This window comes from Eurosta solidaginis, chromosome 1 (genome assembly GCF_040869045.1).
Source record: "Eurosta solidaginis isolate ZX-2024a chromosome 1, ASM4086904v1, whole genome shotgun sequence".
Classification (NCBI taxonomy): domain Eukaryota; kingdom Metazoa; phylum Arthropoda; class Insecta; order Diptera; family Tephritidae; genus Eurosta; species Eurosta solidaginis.
Genome location: NC_090319.1, coordinates 104,066,256 through 104,093,210, shown reverse-complemented (window position 1 = coordinate 104,093,210; position 26,955 = coordinate 104,066,256). Strand labels below are relative to the sequence as shown.

General features: G+C 41.8%; 1 protein-coding gene across 1 annotated transcript in view; it reads left to right on the top strand.

The window, feature by feature from the left end:
• Nucleotides 1-2,295: 2,295 nt before the first annotated feature.
• LOC137236626 (uncharacterized protein DDB_G0288805) overlaps nucleotides 2,296-26,955 on the top strand; it is a 95,155-nt gene continuing 70,495 nt past the window's right edge. The window contains exon 1 of the mRNA XM_067759471.1: nucleotides 2,296-2,472. The gene's annotated coding sequence lies outside the window, so the exon portion shown is untranslated. The remainder of the gene's footprint in view (nucleotides 2,473-26,955) is intronic.

Sequence of the window (26,955 nt, the reverse complement as noted above, 5' to 3'; positions counted from 1 at the left end):
CCCGATGTCGCCAGAGTAAATCTAATATTATTTTTGACCAGCAGAAGAGAGTGGCGGCTTATTTGCTATTTTAATAAAAAACAAAGTGCACCAAATAGCCGAAAAATAAATGAAAATTTAAATCAATCGTTTGTACCTTTTTGAATTATTAGCCGTGTTTTTTTACAAGCGTATACGTCTACGTTTGCGCGTAAAAAAACGCTTATCCTCGCTTAGATAATGCTTAGGAGACCCACTTAGCGGCAGTGGTTAAATAAATAGCTACAGCACAGGGTGTACCGACAAGCGGAGACACAACCCTCTGATGGCCATAGGGTATAAAAAAAAAAAAATGTAAGGAGCGATAACCTCCGAAGAGATCTAAGGCCGAGCTTCTCTTCCAATTTGCGTCGTGCTCCTCTTGATTTTTCCTACAAATTGGCCGGACGGGACCTACATGTTTTATGCCGACTCCGAAGGGCATCTGCAAAGCAGATGAGTTTTCACTGAGAGCTTTTCCCGGGAGTTGAACCCATGCATGCATGTATGGAGTACTCGCTATGGACCAACCGAGTGCTCCAAAATTAACCACAATTCATACAAAAAATATGGTCCAATTAACATTGCGATGTCCTAGGACTGGACCATACACTCCAGCTCCGCATTACATCAGAGTAATCCATGGAGTACCCACAGTCCAATAAACATCGTGTAGTGATTACAATCGTTAAAAACGAGCAATGATCGGCTTACAACATGTTCGTGTAGAAACATGAGTTGGTCCATCGCTGCATTACAGTGGAGTAGAATGGTAAGTACTCCAGTGGACCACGTGGTCCAACGATTTTTGCAGGGATATAGCTGAATCAGTTGCGATGAATTTTGGACACACATAGAATATATACAATTAGTGTAGAAGGTGAAACATGGACACATATTTCAGTTACATCTGAGTATAATGCGTATTGAAATTTAGTAGGACAAATTTTATGCGCAGCAATTTCAGATGTGAAAAAGAAGTGGTAAAGATGGGTTTGATGGTGAATGAGGACAAAACGAAGTACCTGCTGTCATCGAGCAAAGAGTCAGCGCATATGCGCCTTGGCAACCACGCTACTGTTGGCAGCCATAGTTTCGAAATAGTAAAAGACTTCGTTTATTTGGGAACCAGCATCAACACTAGCAACAACATCAGCACTGAAATCCAGCGAAGAATCAATCTTGCCAATAAATGCTACTTTGGACCAGGTAGGCAATTGGAAACCAAAGTCCTCTCTCGGCGAACGAAAATCATACTCTACAAGTCACTTGTCGTACCCGTCCTGCTATATGGGGCAGAAGCATGGACTATGGCAACAGCAGATGAAGCGGCTTTGGGAGTGTTCGAGAGAAAAGTTCTTCGAAAGATTTATGGACCTCTACGCGTTGGTGATGGCGAGTACCGAAGAAGATTTAATAATGAGCTGTACGATCTATACGCAGACATCAACATAGTCCAGCGAATTAAAACGCAGCGGCTGCGCTGGCTAGGCCATGTTATGCGAATGGAAGATGATGCTCCGGCCAAGAAAGTGTTTCTATCGGAACCCCCACCTGTGGAAGCAGAGGTAGAGGGCGGCCCCACTCCGTTGGAAGGACCAGGTGTAAAACGATTTAAACTCCCTTGGTGTGACCAATTGGCGCCGGTTGGCGGAGCGAAGGAGCGACTGGCGCGCCTTGTTGGACGGCCATAACCGTTTAGACGGTTAAGCGCTAATTAAGTAAGTAAGTAATTTCAGACGTGTATTTAAAGTTTGACGCTTAGCAGTCCATATAAAGTTTAAGCATAAACGTCTATAGATGTTAAAAAAGAACACAGCTAATATATAATTTTTGTTAAAGTTTGCTATGATTTAAGTTTACAGCTGCTGTGGTGTAAGCAAGTAGCAAATGCTTGGCTACGGCTCTCTTCAGGCTTTGCTCTGTTCTTGTTGTGGGCGGTGGCCGCCTTTCCTCAATTTAACCTGGCCAATGGCGGACTTACATAGATTTCTGGCTCTTATCCTTCGCCTGAAAGATGAGTTAAGCAATTGAATCGATTCTAAGGCTGGCTGCCAACAATTTTTGTTGTATGCGATTATTGCTAATTCATCTTCACCATTCAATGTCAGATTAAATTGATCAACTGCTTTTATATTCCAAACAGTATTTTCTCTATCACTGTGACAAAATCACTATTGTCTCAATATTTGCCAACTCTAAGTTGGTATACAAAATTTGATATGGCAGCCTTTGTTTGTGTAGATTTTATGCTGAATCTAGTTGTGGAACGTAAAATTTCGGGGCGAGTGTGTTGAAAAATAGGACAAGAAAATATTTCTGCATGTGAAATTAGAAAATTAAGTTTGCTAATTAGTTGAAAATAAGGAATTATTGTTTTTTAAATTGTAGAGAAAGGCGTAAAGTGCACTGCAATGTATGTTTTTATAGTGATTTTGCTCAACTTCATTCAAGGTAAAGTTGAAAATTGTTACACCTATTCTTTCATCATCAGACATACGCATGTACATAAAAGTAGCACCAAAATGGTGGAGTGTGCAATAGGAAATTGGATTAGGAGAATGTAACACAAAATATTATTAACAGAAACTGCAAGAGCAACATACAAATTTACATGTTTTAAAATAACTTTAGTAATTAGTGTTTTTCTCAATGCATCTCGCCGCTTCTAACACCAGCAAGCGCACGAATGGTCCATGGTCAACATGAGGAGAGTCCCAAATTTATGGGACACTCCATCTTGCTGTCGCAAAGCTATTGTGCGTTTCCTTCTGAACTCCGTTTTCCTTATCTATGTTTTTTGTTCATCTTCGTTGTCGCTTATGTATAGCTCACATGAATATTTGGTATCGTCTCGTCTGGTTTCCAAATGTGAACTCCGTGGTCGGGTGTTTTCGTTTGTGCTGGTTAATATATGCACGAAGCGCACCAGGAGGAGCAAATACGAATATACGGTAAAAGCAAAATGAACGATTGAACGAGGCTAGGCCATGGAGCAGGCCAAACGACAACTATACACTTGTGCTCACACATACAAGTTATGTACGTATATGTAGACCGTTCTTGAAGAGGGTGGCATGAAGGATTCGGAAGACTGAAGGTCGATTCCGGAGTAAATTACATCGAAATAAAATGGTTGGCTATCATAAATGAAAATATGTAGCTTAGTAATTTATTAGTTTTGTGAAATGAGTATATTTGATCATTGATGTATCTTTGGTTGCAAATTATTGGATACCCAAGTGATGCTATTAGTAACAATATGGCTTACATTTTACCATGATCCATTCAAGGAATTACAGCATCTAGATTAATTTCGGTTTAAGCATTGTCAATCCTGTAACATTTTTATTACTTTATGGCAGCTTTCAACTGCAATTCATATTGCTTTCGAAATCTAGCAGACTACTGGTGTCATTTATGCCGTTGAAGTGCATTCGATTATGACTCTCATGAAACCGTAAACATATTACGATGGTAGATGCAGGGGGCCAGAGAGGGATGACAGTTCTTCCTTACGTTAGAGCGAACTGCCGATTTGAATACTACTGAAAACCGCACCTTCATCAATTTCAATAAAGGAAAGTGGGAACAAAACTTGTACAGACAATCGTTTTGCTGCCCTCCCTATCCCGACTGATGCCCATCAAGGGGAGCGTGCTTTCCGCAAGGTTATTGAATCCGCGTATGCGCACTTCATTCCCGGCGGAAGAATCCCGGAAATGCGGCCACATTTTCCAGCTGAGGCCGCAACTCTAGCGAGAAAACGTGGCCTTATAAGACAGCATGACCTCGGCGACCCCCAAATAAGAGATATAAACCAACGCATCAGATTGCTTGTGGATGAACACAAGCGGGCGAAATGGGAGGAGCACTTGAAGAATTGTAAGTTCTCTGCCGGTGTAGGTAAGCCATGGTCCACCGTTAAGTCCCGACTAAGCATGATGACAAAATATCCATCGCCTTCGGCGATAAAGTGCTGTCGGATGCGAAAAAATGCTCGAGTCGACAATATGTAATGCATTCTACGGTTGACGAAACCAGACGGCGGCGCAACAGACGCGCACGCAAGTATAATTACAGCGGGTCCCCAATTACCATCCCTGCCACAGAGGCTGAATATGCCATCGTTCATGCTAAACCATCTGAAGCAGTAGGCCCAGACGGCATAGCCATGTCGGTGCTTAAAAACTTGGCAAAGAGGGATTTAATTATCTAGCGCATGTCTTTAACCTATCCACCTTCGTCATCCCCGAAAAACACCTTTCAAGGTGTTGCCAGCGCAATCTAAAGCTTCTCCAACCCAAGTGCCACCCTCACATACCCGTGGCGAATCATGTATCTTTAGAAGCCAAGGCTCTAGCGAACCCCAAATTCCACGGAATTAGGGGTGTGGGCGGGATGGCCTAAAAACTTCAACATGGCCATATTAAATCGTTCCCGCGATGGTCGGTCTTGTACCTTAACGGTTCTTGTTACCGGAATGTACCGGATCTATACCCGGAAAAAGACCATCAACATCGATAACACCTCAAAACCTACGGGCGTGTGATGCCAGAAGGCAGTGTCCAGTTAGAGTGCCTCTCGTGAGCCTTAAATCTTGTCTCTTTGGAGATATGAGGAACTTTGTGAGTTTAACGTCGTAGGATTTGCATATGATCTTAAAAATGTTGTCGAACCGCGCTGAGTCAGACGGCTGCAGCTTAAGCACGCTTCCTGCAGAATATCTGCTGCCTTCTTTACGACTACAATTTCCGCCTGAACGACACTGCAGTGATATGTCAGCCAGTAGGATCTACTTATTTCGGGATCGACACTGCAAACAGCAGACCCGACCCCTTACGTTAATTTGGAACCATCAGTATACACGTACATAGTGTGTTCCACCATTTCCGTACCCTTGTGCCAACTCGCCGGCTCTGTTGTATTGGGATTTCTTTCGAAGCTCAGGTACGGGGCCATATAGTGCATTCGCCTGTATAAGTCATCGCTATACTGCTATGGCATAAGGCCTATACTCAAGCTGCCGCTGGGCCTTAAACCGTTTTGGAGTTGCTAACGATATACTTTTGTCCATTAGATCTGCAGGCGGGGTAGTTTTTAGGGCTCCCGTTATACTTAGCGTTGATAATCTGCATACCCCCCTCCCCTCCCCCCAACCCTCCCCCCCTATTTTTTTGGTAAACGTACTTTTTTGTGTACTTTTAATCGGCGGCGGCGGCGTGGCCGGCGCGTTGACAAAGTCATCGGTGTAAGCCTCTGAATTGAATGGCTGGACTTCAGAATATCACATTGTGCACAACTAATGAATATGGAAACATACAGCTGACGCTAACGGTATTTTTGACGATCTGAAACAATACCATTGCGAACAGTAGCAATCCCGACCACCAGGCGCTACCACGCATCCTGGCCCTTATACCATATGCCAGCACAGAAGCCATAAGACTGCCACTTCGAACTCATACCTTGTTGTTGTTGTAGCAGTGCTTCGCCCACCTAACAGCCGCGATCGAACACAAATTGTCATCAATATCCTCTAACGGGAGTCCAAAGAAACTTGCTGTTTCAACATGGGTGGACCATAATGAAAGGGGTGTTGGCTCCACATTACAATTAAAGAGATGGTTGGTGTCATGTGGGGACACATAGCAAACGGGGCATACATTTTGTATGTCGGGGTTGATTCTGGATAGGTAAGACAGTATCCAGAACGAAGTTGAGCAAGAGTGACACGCGTTTCCCTGGGGAGTATTCGTTCCTCTTCCACAAGTTTTGGGTACTTTTCTTTGAGTACTGGATTCACCGGGCAATTCCTGACATAAAGGTCCGACGCCTGTTTGTGGAGTTCACCAAGGACCTGCTTGTGTTTTTTTGCTGCATACGGCTGTGTTCTCGGGTGCCGTATTTCCTCAAAATGCTTACGGAGATGACTCCTTAAGCCCCTAGGCGGTGTTGGCTCATCAATCAGATGTCTGTTTCTGGGTATTCAACAGGAACTGTTTGGTTAGCATCTCATTTCTCTCCCTGATGAGGTGTATTCTCACCTCATTATGTAGATGGTGTTCTGGGGACATAAGAAGACAGCCCGTGGCGATTCTGAGAGCAGTATTTTGGCAGGCCTGTGGCTTCTTCCAGTGGGCAATTTTTAGACTTGGCGACCATATGGGTGACGCATAGCACGTAAATGCTGGCCAATTGCTTTTTATGTATGTTTTATATGAGCGTTTTTTTATCTTTTCCCCAGGTACAGCAAGGAATTTGAGGATTTTATTACGGCTCTGGATTTTCGGAACAATTGCGGCTGCGTGCTCACCAAAATGTAGATCCTGATCAAATGTCACACCCAAGATTTTGGGGTGTAGGACAGTCGGTAGCGTAGTGCCATGGACGTGGATGTTCAAAATGGTTGACATTTGGGACGTCCATGTTGTAAATAAGGGCGCGGAAGATTTAGTCGGTGATAATGCCAGGATTCGCGAGGCGAAAAAACTGGAGAGATCAGGGAGGTAGCCGTTTATTCTGTTGCAGAGCTCATCGATCTGTGGGCCTGGACCTGTGGCCATTATTGTGCAGTCGTCGGCGTATGAAATGATAGTGACTCCTTCTGGTGGTGAAGGTAGCTTAGATATGTAGAGATTAAACAAAAGTGGGGATAGGACACCACCCTGTGGCACCCCTTGTTTAATTCTTCTTGGTTTTGATGTTTCGTTTCTAAATTGCACCGATGCCTGCCGACCACCCAGATAATTTGTGGTCCACCTTTTAAGACATGGGGGACCTTTCCAGGTCTTGCAGTAACGTGCTATGGTTGACCGTAACAAAAGCTTTTGATAGGTCTAGCGCTACGAGTACTCTTCTATTGTGGGGTTTTGATTTAAACCGCAATTTATCTGGGTGCTGATGGCATTAAGCGCGGTGGTGGTGCTATGGAGTTTTCTGAAGCCATGCTGATGACAGGCTAGCTGCAAATTTGCTTGGAAGTAGGGGAGCAAAATGGCTTCAAGTCTTTGCTACTGGCGATAGGAGAGATATCGGACGATACGACTCTCCTATGTTAGCTGGTTTCCCAGGCTTTAGTAGCGGGTCCACTTTGGCCATTTTCCATTTTTCGGGTATGACAAAGGTGGAAAGAGACAGGTTGAAGACATGTGCTAAGTATTTGAAACCCTCTTTCACTAGGCTTTTAAGCATCGTCATGGCTATGCCGTCTAAGCCCACTGCTTTGGATGGCGTGACCAATGGCATCTTCAACCTCTCTGGCGGTGATGGTAATTGGTGACGCGCTGAATTTATGTTTATGTGCGTGTCTGTTGGCCCTCCGTCTATCTTTGTCGGCCGTAGAATGCATTACATATTGACGGCCGAAAGCGCTCGCGCTTTTTTTCCAATCCGACAGCACTTTATCGCCGAAGGCGATGGAAACTTTGTCATTGTGCTTAGACGGATTCGATATGGACTTTACGGTGGACCAAAGTTTACCCACACCGGCAGAGAGGTTACAACCTCTTAGGTGCTCCTCCCATTTCGCCCGCTTGTGTTCATCCACAAGCAATCTGATGCGTTGGTTTATATCCCTTATTTGGGGGTCGCCTGGGTCGAGCTGTCTCATAAGGGGTCACGTTCTCTCGCTAAATTTGCGGCCTCCGCCGGGAAGTGGTCCGAATTTCGGGAATTCTCCGGGCGGGAATGACACGTGCCGAGGCGGATTCAATGACCTTGCGGAAAGCACACTCCCCTTAGCGGGCATCAGTCGGGATAGGGAGGGCAGCAAAGAGGTTGTCTGTAAAATATTTGTATTCGTCCCACACTCCTTTTTTAAAGTTTATGAAAGTACGTTTTTCTGTAACGATGAAGTCGGCGGTACGCTCGAACGAAATAAGTATAGGCAGGTGGTCGGATGCCAATGTTACCATCGGCTGGCAATGTTACCATCGGCTGCCAGTTGACGCAGTTTACGAGTTCTGCGCTCACGATTGAGATATCCGGCGAACTGTGACAGCTTCCTACCATACGTGTGGGGGCGTCTCCTTTTATTGTGCAGAACGTCGTTTATTCTATTTGATCCGCCAACATCTCACCCCTACTGTCCGCCCGCAAGTTTGAATGCCATATATCGTAATGGGCATTAAAGTCGCCTAAAATAATGCGATTGTTGCCAGTGAGTAAGGCGCTAATATTAGGGAGGTATCCACTGGGGCAACAGGTGGCAGGAGGGATGTAGATGTTTATGATTTCTAGGTTTGCATCGCCTGACCGGACAGATAGGCCTTGACGTTCTAAGACATTGTCCCTGCGGTCGATGCCAGGATCAAATATGTGATATTGCACAGAGTGGTTTATTATAAACGCGAGGCCGCCTCCATTTCCGCTCTCGCGATATTTTCTGTGGACCTTATACCCAGAGCAGGTCTGCAATGCAGATCGTGCTGTGAGTTTAGTCTCTTGACAAATCCGCAGCAATGCGGATGTTGTGCCGCTCCATGAAATCGACTATCTCCGTGATCTTCCCAGTTAGTCCATTACAGTTAAACTGCAGAATTCTGAAGTGCATAGGGGAGTAAGTGGCGGGTGACTACGCCTGGGTAGAGGAAGGCCAGGACGCAACTGCTGTTGTGGCCCTGGGACTGGGCGTCCTTGGGCAACCATTGGGGTACCCGGTAGATTGGGGTTTGCGACTTGGCAACATGGCGCAATGAAATCCGTCGGGGGGTTGCCGTCACGGAGACCAGAACATCTAGGAAAGTGGCACCGCCCAAGGTAGGAGCTGCATTGGGCGGATGTCGCAAACATATACACACCTGCTCAAAATAATAGTTACACAACAGTCCTTCAATTTCAAAACAGGAAAAATCCATTTTATTAAATCAATATTATGAAAATAAAACATAATTTTATCCTTGTCCTGTTTATTAATGAAAATAAGTAAACTTCAAACTTCACATTAAAGTAACGAAAAACATATTAGTTATTATTTAAAAACATTATTTGGCAGAAATTAACCTGCTCATAAAAATAGGTACAATTTTGATGAGATAGTAAGTATAAAAAAAAATATATGAAACAAAACTTTTCTTTTACACATTTAACATTGCTTAGTTAATAACCAGTATATCCACCTTCATTCTGAACTACTTTACCCATTCTTTTGACCATATTGTTACGGTCTGCTGCTGCGGTCTACGGCCATGATCCCCTTGGGAGCGTGTTCACGCGAACACACCTAGCGATGTGGTGAAAGTGGCGATAGAAAGAAAAATATCGAAAGGAAGGGAACAGACAGACCGGCCATGAGGAAGAAAAATTTTTCTCTTCTAGCATGAGTTTCCGCCCGATACACACCAGAAAAGTGATATTTGCTATATCTTTGCAGAAAAAGAAAAAAATTATTACCGAAGTTACAGAAAGATATCGGCAACGTTATCAATCAATCTGCAGGAAAATAAAAGTGATCAAAAAGGACAACAGTTGGCAATAGTTTTATAATACATTTCTTTACTATCAACTATAAAAAGCAGAACTTCCATTTTATGTTCAATCAATCATATCTTACTAAGTATAAAATATACGAATTTTGCTGAACGCATTAAAAACAGCGAGGAGTCTCACTACAATTGAAAAATTTGTTCACACATTTGCAAGCGGTTATGTGTACATGAATGTGGATGCAGTAGAATTACAACCACCTGTGGCAAACTCTTTATATGCTCATGTGCCCGTTGAAACGGCAACAACAACAAACCGGGGAAATTTTTTTAAATTAATTGCAACTTTATAAAATCGATTTTGTATTGAATACGTAAAACGGTCTTTGGCAACATGAACGTATTGGCACAAATAACAAATGGTAAAATTCAACAACAACAGCCAATGAATTGAATCGGCAGTATCAGCAGCATCAACAACAGCAAGTTCAACCGCAGCAGCAAAGGCCGCTACCTATAGGCCCAACGAAATAAGCCGGGCACACCCAGAGCCGGCCACCTCAACCAGAACAACTACCGCAATAACCACATAAAGGGGTGAGTCCGTTCCAAAGCCCCTTGAGTGGAGCTTACATACACTCCTAGGTACACGTACATAAGGGTAGGCACACGAAACATGATATACGACACAAACACTATTTACATCTAATCGCCACCCATTTACACGTATGATTAGCTACCTAAATTGGGTATAGTTATATGCATATATAGACATATACCCAATTAGAGTGCGCGTTGAGTGCAGCCACCTAGAAAATGTACCAAGGTGCGTAGTGAGTAGGGGTATATGTACATATAAGCATATGACCACTTAGGTTGCACATATGTATGCAACCCCCCTTATGAAATACTTGCCTAAGTTTAGTCAGCTGGAGAATGCCAGCCGTTGTATTACGTTTGAATTCCACCACTATTGTACCTTTGCGTTAAATACGCAAAACTAATGCTATGCTTTGTGGTAACCCTAAATAAAATTTCGCATATGTCCTGGCTATGCCAATTTCGTATAGAATTTTCTGACTAAGATTAGGTAAGGTTTGCATTAACGAAAGACAACCAAGAAGGCATACCCAATTTGGAAATTTCGGATTATTAAATTTAAAATCAAGATAAATACAATTAAAGATTTGATATCAGATGCATATGCATGATGATAAATACCTTGACTATGTATGTATATTTAGCCTTAAAGGACTAGACATGCCAATTTGTATGTTATATACACATACTTGAAATGTAAAAGTTAAATATAATATTTAAAAGGTGTCAGATTATTTTTATTTGTTCTTATTGAAAATTAGTGTATTCATACATACATATGTATATTGGAGTTTTCTGTATTTTTCAACTTCGCAAGTAAACATGTTTTAGATGATTAATTTAGGAAAGTCGGTCTGTATTTCCCCGATGGTATAGCGCGCCTAGTATTTATTTATTTTTTATATATTTTAAATTTTAAATAAAAGCCTAATTTACACCGTACACCTAAATAAAAATGTAAATCTTAAGTACAGACGTTGAAGTATTGCGTCAAACGCTAAACGTTTATTGGTCAATTCTAACCTGCATATGTTTCAGGGTATTTTGAAGAAAGTTCGTGGTTTAAAACGAGAGATTTGTAAGAACAAATGGGTCTGTCCTTACGTATATTTAAGCATATTCATTTAAAACAATGCTATTCGACATATGCCCACAACAAAGTGAGCAGGTATAAGGAAGCTTCCATGTATACCCCTGCCTACCCTCCAATTGGGATGGTCTACTTTTTTTTGAATTCAGTACCAAAGTAAATATGACCTGGATCTAAATCAAGTTTATATCAAAAGGAATGAATATATGTACATACTTTTTTTTCTTACTAATCACTCCTAGTGAACCTCCTTTTTGTACGGCATCATTTCGCTCACTTTAATGTACCTAGCTGTAAACTTATATAAATTAAATCATAATCCTAAGTAATAAGCCGTAATGAAAATGAATTATAAATAAATTTGTAATTGAAATGGGAATGCTGGCGTCGCCAATTATTTAGAAGGCATAAGGTAAGACAGGTAAGGGGCCACCGAAATTATAGGTGCGTCGGTGGCCATGGTTATTTGAGGGTGGGTTAAAGCACCGGGCGTCGCAACACCACCCGCGGCGCCCCTCTGTATATTCGGCCCTTTTTGTGTATTTCCCTTTTGTTTATTTGTCTTTGTATTTCAGCTTTTTTTATTTCATTTTTCAGATTTAGTAACCGGTCGTTTCCGGTTCGGTTAGTTTTTTTTGATCGTTAGTTTCTTTTTTTTTGACAGTTTTTTTTTGAATTTGAATTTTTTTTTTAAATGTTGGAAAGTCAACGGTTTGTCCGTGGCATCCGGTTCGACCGGATGTCGTTTTAATTTTGAATTCTAAGCGTTTTGAGTCGGTCTCTGCGCTTCTGTCGGGTTTGTTTTGAATTTGACAGCTGCTCGTTTTGATAGGCATGATAGGAACATTTTTCTGTTTATGGCGCAGGAACAGTAAGGTTGGCAAGGACCCGCCCCAGCCGACAATGACTAGCCACTGTGCACCAACATATCATGCCGACCGCCTTCCTTACTGCTTCCCTTGTAAATGCGTAACCATAACAGATGGCGCCCAACGGGATTTGGTGCCCGAGGCGCTGTCGCGCTGGTCGTTTTGGTCAACTTGTGAAGTTGACCATCCCATCAGTCCGAGGTGTGCAGCCGCAGGAGCAGCCACCTGCGTTGCGGTGGGATGGTTGGACGGATCAAGTTGTCCAGAATGATCATCGATGACAGTTGCTGAGGGCGCCATAACAGATGGCGCCCAACGTGGCGCCTGAAGCGCTGACCGCGGGGGTCAGTCGGGTCAACCTGTGAGGTTGACCATCCCACCAGTCCGAGTGAGCAGCCACAGAGCTGCCACCTACGTTGCGGTGGGATGGTTAGACGGATCAGGTTGTCCGGGCTGGTCATCGGGGGCAGTGGCTGACGGAGCCACGTGACTTAACGTCAGTTATCGGGATTTTGTATTCACCCGATGAGGCAGTGCTAAACGCACTTGATTTTTTTTGTAAGGGGGTTTTTTTTTATTTTCCCGGAATGTTGTCCGTTAGTCGGCTTTGGTACATATATGTCCGCTAACTGGGTTTTGAATTTTTTTTTTGCTTAAAGTTAATAGTTTTTTTTAATTTTTTTTGCCGAATTTTGTGTTGTTAGTGTGAGTGCGTGTATGTATGTAGAAAAAGAACCCCAGCTCATCCCACGCCCCAGGTGGTAGTTTAGAATACCACCTGGACTGTGACGGGTTGAGCTGGGATTCAAAGTGACACCCTTCCCTGTCCCACCAGTCTGGGGAGTGGCCCTTGAAGCCGCTCCACCCATAGCGGCGGAGGCAGGAGGGGTGTCCAGGGTGAATGGACGGGAGGCCTCAGCACCCCCAGCCAGTCCCACTAGCGCGTCCCCAGAGACCGCCTCTGCGTTGCGGCTGGGTGTGTTGGGACTAACCTGTGTGTGTAGGACATTGACCCTAGTGGCCCCAACCAGTCCCAGAGGCAGGTCCTTAAGACCCCCTTATGCGTTGCGGTTGGGAGCACTAGGGACAAGGATGAATGAGTTTGTGTTTTTTTTTCCTTTTTTTCTGTAGCCCTACTGCCTTCGAAGGGGATGCCAGCATTCTCATCACACCCCTTCCGGGAGTAATGGTAATTTTTTTATTTTTTTTTACCAAAATTTTTAAATAGATTTTTTTTTAAACTTACAATTTTTTTTGTCTGGGCGTTTTGGCGGTCGGGGACATCTCGCCCAGTATTCTCCCCGAGCAATGACCTCATAGGTTGTTCACACGCGTACTCACCGAGGACCGTGAACACCCTGGCAGTCCACGCTTAGGTCGGACTAGCCTTTCGGAGTTTTGACGAGTTCTCCATATCAAAATGTCTATACACCTTTTTTTTTGTCTTGCATTCCGGTGGGAGCGATAACCTCTAGGAATCATCTTTCGGAGTTTTGACGAGTTCTCCATAACAAATGTCTAATTGCCGCAAAGCCCGTATAACTAGGAAACAGAAATTACTCCCAACTTGACTTAATTTTTTTTTGATAGACCTATGTTGCCCGGCTAGCTTCGTAGTGGGACTTGAGACTCTTATCTCAGGGGTGAGTCGTGCCCCACGTTGCTTGTCGTCGGAGATCCCTGGCAGTAGCTTCCCACAGAGGATCCGGGTTCCTGTTCGCTTCATCGTCAGGTCTTCAAAGCGAAGCAGGTTTGTTACGGTCTGCTGCTGCGGTCTACGGTCATGATCCCCTTGGGAGCGTGTTCACGCGAACACACCTAGCGATGTGGTGAAAGTGGCGATAGAAAGAAAAATATCGAAAGGAAGGGAACAGACAGACCGGCCATGAGGAAGAAAAATTTTTCTCTTCTAGCATGAGTTTCCGCCCGATACACACCAGAAAAGTGATATTTGCTATATCTTTGCAGAAAAAGAAAAAAATTATTACCGAAGTTACAGAAAGATATCGGCAACGTTATCAATCAATCTGCAGGAAAATAAAAGTGATCAAAAAGGACAACAGTTGGCAATAGTTTTATAATACATTTCTTTACTATCAACTATAAAAAGCAGAACTTCCATTTTATGTTCAATCAATCATATCTTACTAAGTATAAAATATACGAATTTTGCTGAACGCATTAAAAACAGCGAGGAGTCTCACTACAATTGAAAAATTTGTTCACACATTTGCAAGCGGTTATGTGTACATGAATGTGGATGCAGTAGAATTACAACCACCTGTGGCAAACTCTTTATATGCTCATGTGCCCGTTGAAACGGCAACAACAACAAACCGGGGAAATTTTTTTAAATTAATTGCAACTTTATAAAATCGATTTTGTATTGAATACGTAAAACGGTCTTTGGCAACATGAACGTATTGGCACAAATAACAAATGGTAAAATTCAACAACAACAGCCAATGAATTGAATCGGCAGTATCAGCAGCATCAACAACAGCAAGTTCAACCGCAGCAGCAAAGGCCGCTACCTATAGGCCCAACGAAATAAGCCGGGCACACCCAGAGCCGGCCACCTCAACCAGAACAACTACCGCAATAACCACATAAAGGGGTGAGTCCGTTCCAAAGCCCCTTGAGTGGAGCTTACATACACTCCTAGGTACACGTACATAAGGGTAGGCACACGAAACATGATATACGACACAAACACTATTTACATCTAATCGCCACCCATTTACACGTATGATTAGCTACCTAAATTGGGTATAGTTATATGCATATATAGACATATACCCAATTAGAGTGCGCGTTGAGTGCAGCCACCTAGAAAATGTACCAAGGTGCGTAGTGAGTAGGGGTATATGTACATATAAGCATATGACCACTTAGGTTGCACATATGTATGCAACCCCCCTTATGAAATACTTGCCTAAGTTTAGTCAGCTGGAGAATGCCAGCCGTTGTATTACGTTTGAATTCCACCACTATTGTACCTTTGCGTTAAATACGCAAAACTAATGCTATGCTTTGTGGTAACCCTAAATAAAATTTCGCATATGTCCTGGCTATGCCAATTTCGTATAGAATTTTCTGACTAAGATTAGGTAAGGTTTGCATTAACGAAAGACAACCAAGAAGGCATACCCAATTTGGAAATTTCGGATTATTAAATTTAAAATCAAGATAAATACAATTAAAGATTTGATATCAGATGCATATGCATGATGATAAATACCTTGACTATGTATGTATATTTAGCCTTAAAGGACTAGACATGCCAATTTGTATGTTATATACACATACTTGAAATGTAAAAGTTAAATATAATATTTAAAAGGTGTCAGATTATTTTTATTTGTTCTTATTGAAAATTAGTGTATTCATACATACATATGTATATTGGAGTTTTCTGTATTTTTCAACTTCGCAAGTAAACATGTTTTAGATGATTAATTTAGGAAAGTCGGTCTGTATTTCCCCGATGGTATAGCGCGCCTAGTATTTATTTATTTTTTATATATTTTAAATTTTAAATAAAAGCCTAATTTACACCGTACACCTAAATAAAAATGTAAATCTTAAGTACAGACGTTGAAGTATTGCGTCAAACGCTAAACGTTTATTGGTCAATTCTAACCTGCATATGTTTCAGGGTATTTTGAAGAAAGTTCGTGGTTTAAAACGAGAGATTTGTAAGAACAAATGGGTCTGTCCTTACGTATATTTAAGCATATTCATTTAAAACAATGCTATTCGACATATGCCCACAACAAAGTGAGCAGGTATAAGGAAGCTTCCATGTATACCCCTGCCTACCCTCCAATTGGGATGGTCTACTTTTTTTTGAATTCAGTACCAAAGTAAATATGACCTGGATCTAAATCAAGTTTATATCAAAAGGAATGAATATATGTACATACTTTTTTTTCTTACTAATCACTCCTAGTGAACCTCCTTTTTGTACGGCATCATTTCGCTCACTTTAATGTACCTAGCTGTAAACTTATATAAATTAAATCATAATCCTAAGTAATAAGCCGTAATGAAAATGAATTATAAATAAATTTGTAATTGAAATGGGAATGCTGGCGTCGCCAATTATTTAGAAGGCATAAGGTAAGACAGGTAAGGGGCCACCGAAATTATAGGTGCGTCGGTGGCCATGGTTATTTGAGGGTGGGTTAAAGCACCGGGCGTCGCAACACCACCCGCGGCGCCCCTCTGTATATTCGGCCCTTTTTGTGTATTTCCCTTTTGTTTATTTGTCTTTGTATTTCAGCTTTTTTTATTTCATTTTTCAGATTTAGTAACCGGTCGTTTCCGGTTCGGTTAGTTTTTTTTGATCGTTAGTTTCTTTTTTTTGACAGTTTTTTTTTGAATTTGAATTTTTTTTTTAAATGTTGGAAAGTCAACGGTTTGTCCGTGGCATCCGGTTCGACCGGATGTCGTTTTAATTTTGAATTCTAAGCGTTTTGAGTCGGTCTCTGCGCTTCTGTCGGGTTTGTTTTGAATTTGACAGCTGCTCGTTTTGATAGGCATGATAGGAACATTTTTCTGTTTATGGCGCAGGAACAGTAAGGTTGGCAAGGACCCGCCCCAGCCGACAATGACTAGCCACTGTGCACCAACATATCATGCCGACCGCCTTCCTTACTGCTTCCATAGTAAATGCGTTTCCATAACAATATTATTGATTAAAGTCTGGCAGGTTTCTACGGGTATATCAAAACAAGTTTTTTGAACACATTCCCACATTTCCCCACATTCCCGTTGCCTATTTCTGCTGCTATCACCTTTGATGTCTTAAAAGAAATCCTTTGAGGACCATGATGTTAATGTTTTGAAGTTTCCTAGTCAATCCCCGGACTTAAATCCGATTGAAAACCTGTGGGAGATTTAAGAAAGAAATTGGCAGGTAAAATTTTCTCCAACAAAAACCAGTTATGGGAATGTGTTCGAAAAACTTGGTTGATATACCCGTAGAAACCTGCCAGACTTTAATCAATAATATGGTCAAAAGAATGGGTAAAGTAGTTCAGAATGAAGGTGGATATACTGGTTATTAACTAAGCAATGTTAAATGTGTAAAAGAAAAGTTTTGTTTCATATATATTTTTTTTAATCTTACTATCTCATCAAAATTGTACCTATTTTTATGAGCAGGTTAATTTCGGAATAATGTTTTTAAATAATAACTAATATGTGTTTCGTTACTTTAATGTGAAGTTTGCTTATTTTCATTGATAAATAGGACAAGGATAAAATTGTGGTTTATTTTCATAATATTGATTTAATAAAATGGATTTTTCCTGTTTTGAAATTGAAGGATTGTTGTGTACCTATTATTTTGAGCAGGTGTGTATATTCTGTGCTAGCAAACGGTGTAAACGGGGCTAGGGACTAAGAGTCTGTTTCCCTGACCTACACGATTGCCTGCCGGAAAAGAGGGGGGAGAAGACGGGGGCAGGGGCTGATGCTCAGCATTGGTACCGACTCTACTACGAAGATAGTAGTTATGAGTGGTAGCAGCTGTTTGAGTTGTTGGGAAAGTGGAAAGTAGTGGGAGGGCGCTAAGGCGTAGACCACGGGACGCCCTTGGACGTAAACAGCAAGGAGCCACAAAATATTTATAAAAGTTACGTGGACATCGGGTTTTGGGATCAAGCCCAGAACAACCTGTCCGATGCAACCATCCCTTACACGTGACACACTGAATAGAGTATGACCGTCCTAAAAAGATTCTTTTCCGGCAGATGCAGCAAAACCATTTCTCAGGACCAGGGTCAGGAGACGGTTCCGGATTGGATTCGATACCTTCCCGGAGCAAGAGAATATGGAGCAGTCCCGCTGCAAGGAGCTGCTGGGAGGATGACAATTTGTGGGAGGGACGCAACAAATAAAATGGGGTTACACTGAAATGACAGTCCTTGGTCGGGAAAAATCCCGAGTCGCTCCGGTACATAGAACCGACTGCCTTGGGAAGCGAACTCATACCTTCGTCGACGACACTTTCCTCGAGGGATTCAAGGGGTTGTGTAGCGCAATATATAGCTTCTCCAACCCAACTGTCAACCTCACCTTCGAGCGGCGAATCCCGTTTCACTAACAGACGAGGCTCTGGCGACCCCAAGCTCCTCATGGAACTTGGGGGTGGGGAGGGAGGGATGGCCTGAAGGTTCAATGTGGCCATATAAATCGTTCCCGAGATGGTCGGGCCAGCACCTTAATGGTGCTGTGTTACCGGAGCGTATCGGATCTGTATCCGACAAAGGACCATCACATCGATAACACTCCCCAAAGCCTTCGGGGAGTAACCTAATCGCTACAACAACAACAACAACACTTTCCTCGAAGCTCTCGGTGTAACTCCGAAGACATTCCGACGGATGTTTTTGTCGCGCTATGCTTCCGAGTTACACAAAAAAAAAACATCTTGAAACTTTAGGGAGTAATTATTCGGTCAAGGATGCCGCCCTCGAAATCATAAGCAGTCTAAGTGGATATCATTACGTAACTCATGGGTGAAAATCGTATAATCCTTGGCGCATCTATATAATTTAAACTTTACAAGGACCGTGGATAAAAGTTTAGAAAAGTAGACCAAAATTTGCAGACGTTTGTGTTCGATACATTGACCTCAATAGTCTTCGTTTCCGGACTTATGGTATAAGTGTTCATTATGGATGACCGCCTTCAGTTTTCAGACAAGTTCGACTATCCCCTACGTTAGGGTAGTAGAACACCCGGTGTTCGACTGTCTTGAGAAAGCTTTTGCTTCACCACTTTGAGTGTTCTTGCGAAGGACAAAGCCTAACCTGGTTAAAAAATGTGCCTACGTATTCACATTTGTAACTGGAGCCGTCACGTGTAAAAAAATAAATGTAGGTCGTATTTAAACATGTTTGATAGGCTATATCCAATCTGATTCACTCCAAGGGACTAGTTGGGGGATGGGGCAGCCAACTTTAGGAAATGTCAAACCGGGATATTTGGGTGTTGAATGATGAAGTGTGAAAATCAAAATTAAGGTTGCAGACGCTATTTTATAGTTAAGCAAATAAAGTGATTTTTCAAACCCTTCTCATGCGTGTTGAAGATATATGCAACTTAAGTGTGAGCTGAGAATCTTTTTCAAGGAGAATTTAAACCACTGGAGCCTACTAAAGGATTTTGCATCACTGATTTCGCTTATTCTTTCAGCCAATCGGAATATAAAATTCGGCACCTTTTTCGGTTAACTTGCTTTTTGAACAACTTGAGGACAATTTGAAAATATGTGCGACATTTTGGGACATTTTATTTAAATTCATTGTATTTTATAAATTTTTTGAAAAAATTATGCGAAGTGAGCATTTAAATTTATTATATAACTTTTCTTTAAGTGTTTTGTTTTAATAACTTGGTGAATTCGGTGATGCAAAGTCCGAGATAAGCTGGCATTGAACGGGCCAGTTTTCTCAAATAACTTTTGGACGGTTAGAAAGTGTTAAATTTCGCAATTGGATTTTTATAACTGGCAGTGATGTGCATCCCTTGATACCCCTTTCGACCATATCGAACCAATTTTCGAGATGAACAATACATGGCCTAGACAGTCTTAAAAGAGTAGAAAGTATAGTAACGCCCCGAACGCCGCCGCCGCCGCCGCCGCGCCGATATTTTTGACAATCGGCGGCGGCGGTGGCATTTATCGGCGGCGTATATCTCTAGTATATATATCAAATTGTGGTTCCGCGGTAATAAAGTTCAAGTTATGAAAAGGCCAGTACAATAACCGGTATGAAATTCAACTGAAAATCTGTGGGGGGAACTGTGAGAAGCGCGGTAAAGGGGGAATTAATGGTGACTTATAACCATAAAGCCATAACCAGATAAAACAGCTGATCGAAGCTACCTTATGGAAATCAATGTAATCGAGTTAGCTTTATGGTATGGCACCATTAATCGATTACATTAATTTCCAAAAGGTAGGTTCGATCAGCTGTTTTATCTGGTTATGGCTTTATGGTTATAAGTCACTATTAATTCGCGGCCGCCGTGGTGTGATGGTAGCGTGCTCCGCCTACCACTCCGTATGCCCTGTGTTCAAACCCCGGGCAAAGCAACATCAAAATTTTAGAAATAAGGTTTTTCAATTAGAAGAAAATTTTTCTAAACGGGGTCGCCCTCGGCAGTGTCTGGCAAGCCGATGAAAAGCTCTCAGTGAAAACTCATCTGCCTTGCAGATGCCGTTCGGAGTCGGCATAAAACATGTAGGTCCCGTCCGGCCAATTTGTAGGGAAAATCAAGAGGAGCACGACGCAAATTGGAAGAGAAGCTCAGCCTTAGATCTCTTCGGAGGTTATCGCGCCTTACATTTATTTATTATTTTTTTAAGTGATACTCACATCACTTATCTGATACTAAGTAAATAAAGCCACAACAACAATAAAGCAAGCTGCCACACTTGTATGTACGTAAACAAATTAATCATCATGTACACACATACATACAAGCAGCAGAGAGATACTCACAAACGCATGTCATCGTCAGCTACTACTTCGCTCGAATATACACACGCTCACATATACACACTACAAATACACGCGCGTATGGCTGATGACCAGGTAGAGGATTCTAGAAGAAGAAACGTCTAGACATTTGGGCAGGGTTATAAAAGCAGCAGAAGCTGAGTAGTCCGTAACAGTTTGATTTAAGTATGCTATCAGTTGTGAAGTTAAGTGTTATTGTAAAGTACTTTCAAAGTAGTCTAATAAAGACCATTTTGCATTATTGAATGTAGGAGTTATTTATTCAACAGTTTAGCGATGCGAACGTTAGTAGAAGGTTGCAAATAAGCGGAGGTTCCCTAATTTCGTTACAATATGGCTGAGTGGTTAGTATGAATGCGAACGTAAAAGCTACGTGGGTACCTGTTTTGGAGGACGCAACCCCACGGTGTACTTAAACACTGATCAATATCCGTTGATCACCGGCCCAACAAAGTTCGTACCAATCGTCTGAATTTGGGTGTTCAAGTCAACCATCCTTGGTGAGGCCGGGGAGGCCTATCTATACCCGCCATTCCATTTCGGGTAAATGGCACCCGGTTGCTCGGCAACTCAACCGCGTGTTCCGAGCTTGTCTCAGTATCCCTCTTTATCTCAATATCTGATAAAAATTTTAATCAGCATGAGATATGTATTTGTTTACCCCAATTTAGGAAAGTGACGAATCTATTCTGCCCAGCCATCGCAACAATGTCGACAAACTGCATTTGCTTCGATATTGCTTAAGGCGGTACTTCCTTGCAAACGCTATGTACCTTCTTGCGCTTTATTTTTGATTCAACTTTCACTCCAGTTATCATTCCGACTTTCTTTCCTATTAACACTCCAATTTACACTCCATTTGAGGTCTGTGGTAAACGTTTTCTACACATAGACCTGTTAGCAACGCGCACCTGCCTCAACAATATTTTCGCAAAGCAGTTCGCCCACTGCTGTCATCCGACATACTCAGCCGATTACTCAACATCTTCCGTCAAATCCTGCCACAGTTTTAGATGTGGCCGTCCGTTCTGCAAAAGCATCCTTTCAGGCATCCTTTCTTAACGTAGCCTATGGCAGCTTCACACATCTCAAGAGACAAGATGAGCACTGGCCCACTCGTACAATTATCGATTGTTTTTAGCTGACGATAGGCATCCGTTACTTCATTTACGCACCGTGTTTCTCCGATTGTCACAATTATGGGATGTGACCAACACTTTCGTCTGCCCCTCAGGGTCAGTTTTCAATGATTGAGGTTTATCGAGACAAGCAAGAGACCGAATTTCCCTGGGTTGGAATCCCAAGGAAAAACTTTATTGTCTACTCAGAGCTAGTTTATAAGTGAACTCTTAGCTTGAAACCACAACCACCGCGATTCTCCCACAAGGGGCAAGCATCATGCGATGCAATGTATCAGGTCGCAACTGGCTTCCTGCTCCCCGCGGTACAGTTTTTAAAGACCATGCTTAGTGTCGTGCAGGTGGTACACAGCGTCCACTCTGCTCCCTTTCGAGTAAATACACCTTACTCATGGATTGGTTAGCCATAGTATTATGATCGCCTTTTACGATCGGTATACCTACCGCGGCCATATTCTTTGCCCCTAACACTAGTATGAATGTTGAAGATTCGAGTTCAATACTCAGCTCCCGAACAGCTAGCTGATGAAGAAGTGAAATTCAGAAACGTGTCCTAGTAACCATCGCCGTTTGTAAACTTTGCAATTTTTCTCAAATATCAATAACAAAACAATTGTATAAAGCAATATGAACAAGTCTCGCTAATTAAAATACAGATAAAAATTTATCATTAAAACTCAAAATTAAAGATAAAGCATGATTTAAAATTTGTTTAATATTTCGAATATTTAAAATTTCCCAACCAAAAAAAAGGGTAAATCAATTTTCAAAGGCGAGAAAGCAGTATAAAATGAATATTACTGCTTTTACTCTTTGAAAGTTGGTAATACATAGAAATGTTATATTTAAACATTAAAATAACATAACAAAATTTGACTGCAAGGGGTCGTGCATATATGACGATTTTTGGTCGTTTTTGATCATCTTACTATGTCTAAATTTGAAATTGCATCTATTGATACGGCAATCAAAGAAAATAATCTTTTTGATCATTTTGATTCGATTAGCATTTTAAAATGTAACGGCCGCGACATGGTTAGTTTTTTAGTGTATTTTGGTCGATATCTCCACAACCGGATCCAAATTTTGGACAACTTCTTGAAAACGAGGGTTACAATAGAAAAACAAGTAAAGGTGTCTAAGTTCGGGTGTAACCGAACATTATATACTCAGCGTGAGCTTCAATTGTACATTTCTTTTTAGATAAATTACTTTTCTACATAACACGTAGCACCGCCTGTTTAAAAGAAAAATTTCTCCCCATTTCCTCTTACAATAAAACTTGATAAGTGAAATATCATTGATTTAAAACTATTTTTTGCTAAGTTATAGCTTATTATCTTAGCCTACGACTCTTTTAAACTTGTTTTATATTGTAACGAATTTACTGCAAATCCTCTTATTTGCAACCCTCTGTTATGTTCGAATCACTAAACTGTTGAATAAATAACTCCAATATTGAATAATGGAAAAATGGCCTTTATTAAAGTACTTCATAATAACACTTATACTTTGCAACTAGCTTGCTTAACCAAACTGACTGATAGCTTAAATGAAACTCAACTCCCGCGCCGCTTACGAATATTAGCAACACTAAGGGGTACTGCCATCTCTAAGCCGAAGCTAAGCAGTGACTTGATGCACATCAATAATTCAATCATTATGTCTACACATATGTACGTACACGCAGCGGAGAAGCAACGCACAAACACATGCGTATATCTTATCTGAGGTGCTCACAAGAGCGGGCAATAATTTGTGCAAGTATTACTCACGCGCATATGAGAAGCTATAAACGTAGTTGTGGCTGGTGATTTTGTAGCTGATAACTAACTAGTAAGTTCTGGAATGGAAAAGCCTAGAAGTATGCAACGAGGAAACCAGACAGTATAAAAGGCGACAACAGTAGAGGCGCGAGAATCATTTTGAGTTAAGCAAGCTATCAGTAAGCGAAGTATAAGTGTTATTGTGAAGTACTTTAATAAAGGCCATTTTGCATTATTGAAGAGTGGAGTTATTTATTCAACAGTTTAGTGATTCGAACTTAGCAGAAGGTTGCAAATAAGAGGAATTACAAGCAAATTCGTTACAATTGGAGTCAGAAGAGGAATTGTTGAATAAATTCCAAAGATTGCGAATACAACTTGGACATGGCAAAGTTGAGTGAATTGAGAATCCAGCAACTGAAGGAGTTGGAGATACGTGGATTGAATACAACCGGCAATAAGATCGAACTTCAAGCACGGCTACGAGAGGTAATGGAGTCGAAAGGAATTAATGTGGACGATGATGTCTTTCATCCTGATGGGGACGAGACAACAACAAAAATTGAAGAGAAGAACGGAAGTCCGGGTCCAGTCGCAAGCGGCGAGAATAATGCGATATTGGCTTTGTTATCACAGATATCGGCAAAAATGGAAACCCAGGAAACACGCATAGCAGAAATGTCATCACAAATATCCACAAATATGTCAGCACAGCTCGAAGTACGAAAGACATATATAACATCTCAACTGGCAGAACAGAAGACATATATGGAATCGCAGGAGACACGCATAACGTCCAAGATTGAAGCACAAAAAACGCGTATTTCAGAAATGTCGACACAGATAACAACCAAGATGGAAACACAGTTAGAAGAACAGAAGACATATAAGGCTGAGCAGTTGAAAGCACATGAAACTCGCATATCCTCGCAGCTGGAGGTACAGGAAGCAAGGGTATCATCAAAACTTGAATCGCAGGATGCAAAAATCGCTCAATTTCAGGCAGAAGTCGATGATTTAAAAGTTCGTATGGAGCAATTACAACTAAATCGCCCGGCTGTTTCAGCAAGCAATCCGAAGGTAAAAACTCCATCTTTTGACGGATCTGTTCCTTTCCAGGTCTTTAAGCTTCAATTTGAGAAGACATCAGCAGTGAATAACTGGAATGCTGAAGATAAAGTTGCTGCACTGTTCGTGGCAGCTGAAATCTTACAGACAATTTTAGAGTACGAACGGCACAACTATGAAACATTGATGAGCGCTCTAGATAGACGTTACGGAAGCGAGCATAGGAAACAGATATATCAAATTGAGTTGCAAAATCGTTACCAAAAGGCGAATGAGACTTTTCAGGAGTTTGCGTCGGATGTTGAAAGATTGGCTCATCTCGCAAATGCAGACGCACCCGTGGAATACACCGAGGGGGTTGAAATTCAGAGCTTTATAAATGGAATACGGGATGCCGAAACGAAACGAGCTACATATGCGAACCCAAAGCCAACATTTGCTGAAACGGTATCCCATGCACTGACTCAGGAAACAGCGTCACTTTTGAGTAAGCCCGCATACAAAGCTCATCGCGTGGAAGTGGAAAGACCAGATTGGGTAGACACAATTTTGGAAGCACTGAAGGGATTACAACAAAAAAATGACGGAGTTATGAAGTGTTTCAAGTGCGGTAACCCAAGTCACATTGCACGTCATTGCAGCATCGGTCATGGTAGTTCCAACTTGGCTGGTCGTAAACGCAAAGCTGGAGGAGATAAGCAAGAGCGAGTCAAATGTAAAGATCGAAAACTTGCGCCAGCTATTGAATGTCGTGTGATACCTATCTCGCAAACTGGAAGGAAATCGAGCAGTCTTACCGTCAAAGGATATGTGGTTGGCAAGGAGCGTGTACTGACTGTAGATACGGGCGCATCTCATTCTTTAATCCTATCTGATTTGGTCAATAGGAGAGTAAAGCCATTACCTGGAGCAAGGTTGCGTACGGTCACTGGCGAGTATAATCAAGTCCAAGGAGAAGTGGTATGTGAGGTATTAATTGGAAAGGTCATGGTTCTACACAAATTCATTGTGGCGTAGATTGTTGATGAAGTCATATTGGGAGCGGACTTCTTAGTTGACCATGACATCAGGATCGACATGGAGGACCAGGATATACCACTTAACTTCAGTTTGCCGAAAGGGTTCAGTAGTAACCGAGTACTGGTGGAGAAGACTCGACAAATACCACGAAAGTCAAAGGCAAAGGTTGATGGATCGAATGGGCCAAATAAAGCGAAATCAAAAGTACCTGCGAGAGAAACACTGGCATTGACAAAAACAAATGGACGCAGAAAAGCGAAGGAAAGAATTTTCCAGAAAGAATGCAAGGGTGGTTTCAAGCCAGCGCGCACTACTGTTGTGAAATATCAAGACGATACTGATGATACAAAGTCAATCTGTCAAGATCAAGCTCTGCGAAGTAGTTCTTCATTGGCCAAAGAACAGAGTGTGAGGGAACGGCCCAGGGTACTGAGTAGTAAGATGAAACACTGGCATGACAAGAACTTTAATTTGGAAGGTTTCTTGGAGGGATATTTGGTACTGCTATACAACTCTCACCGGCGGAAAGGTGTTCCATCCAAATATCGGTGCAGTTGGGAAGGCCCGTACAGAGTTGTGAAGAGGATCAGTGATGTCATCTACCGCATACAAACAATTGGGAAACCATAGTAGGGCGGTTAATTTGGAGGTGCAACAGCGGTTAGAGAGATTTGTCTGATCGGGTACTGCCATCTCTAAGCCGATGCTAAGCAGTGACTTGATGCACATAAATAATTCATTCGTTGTCTACACATATGTACGTACACGCAGCAGAGAAGCAACGCACAAACACATGCATATATCTAATCTGAGGTGCTCACAAGAGGGCAATAATTTGTGCAAGTATTACTCACGCGCATATGAGAAGCTATAAACGTAGTTGTGGCTGGTGATTTTGTAGCTGATAACTAACTAGTAAGTTCTGGAATGGAAAAGCCTAGAAGTATGCAACGAGGAAACCAGACAGTATAAAAGGCGACAACAGTAGAGGCGCGAGAATCAGTTTGAGTTAAGCAAGCTATCAGTAAGCGAAGTGTAAGTGTATTGTGAAGTACTTTAATATAGGCCATTTGGCATTATTGAAGAGTGCAGTTATTTATTCAACAGTTTAGTGATTCGAACTTAGCAGAAGGTTGCAAATAAGAGGAATTGCAAGTAAATTCGTTACAATATAAAAGGTGGGCGTGGTTATCATCCGATTTCGCTCATTTTCAATACCAATCTATTCTGGGTTCAGATAAGCTCTTGTACCAAATTTGGTGAAGATATCTCAGTATTTACAACTCGTGTTAACGGACAGACGGACGGACGGACGGACATGGCTCAATACAATTTTTTTCGATACTGATGATTTTGATATATGGAAGTCTATATCTATCTCGATTCCTTTATACCTGTACAACCAACCGTTATCCAATCAAAG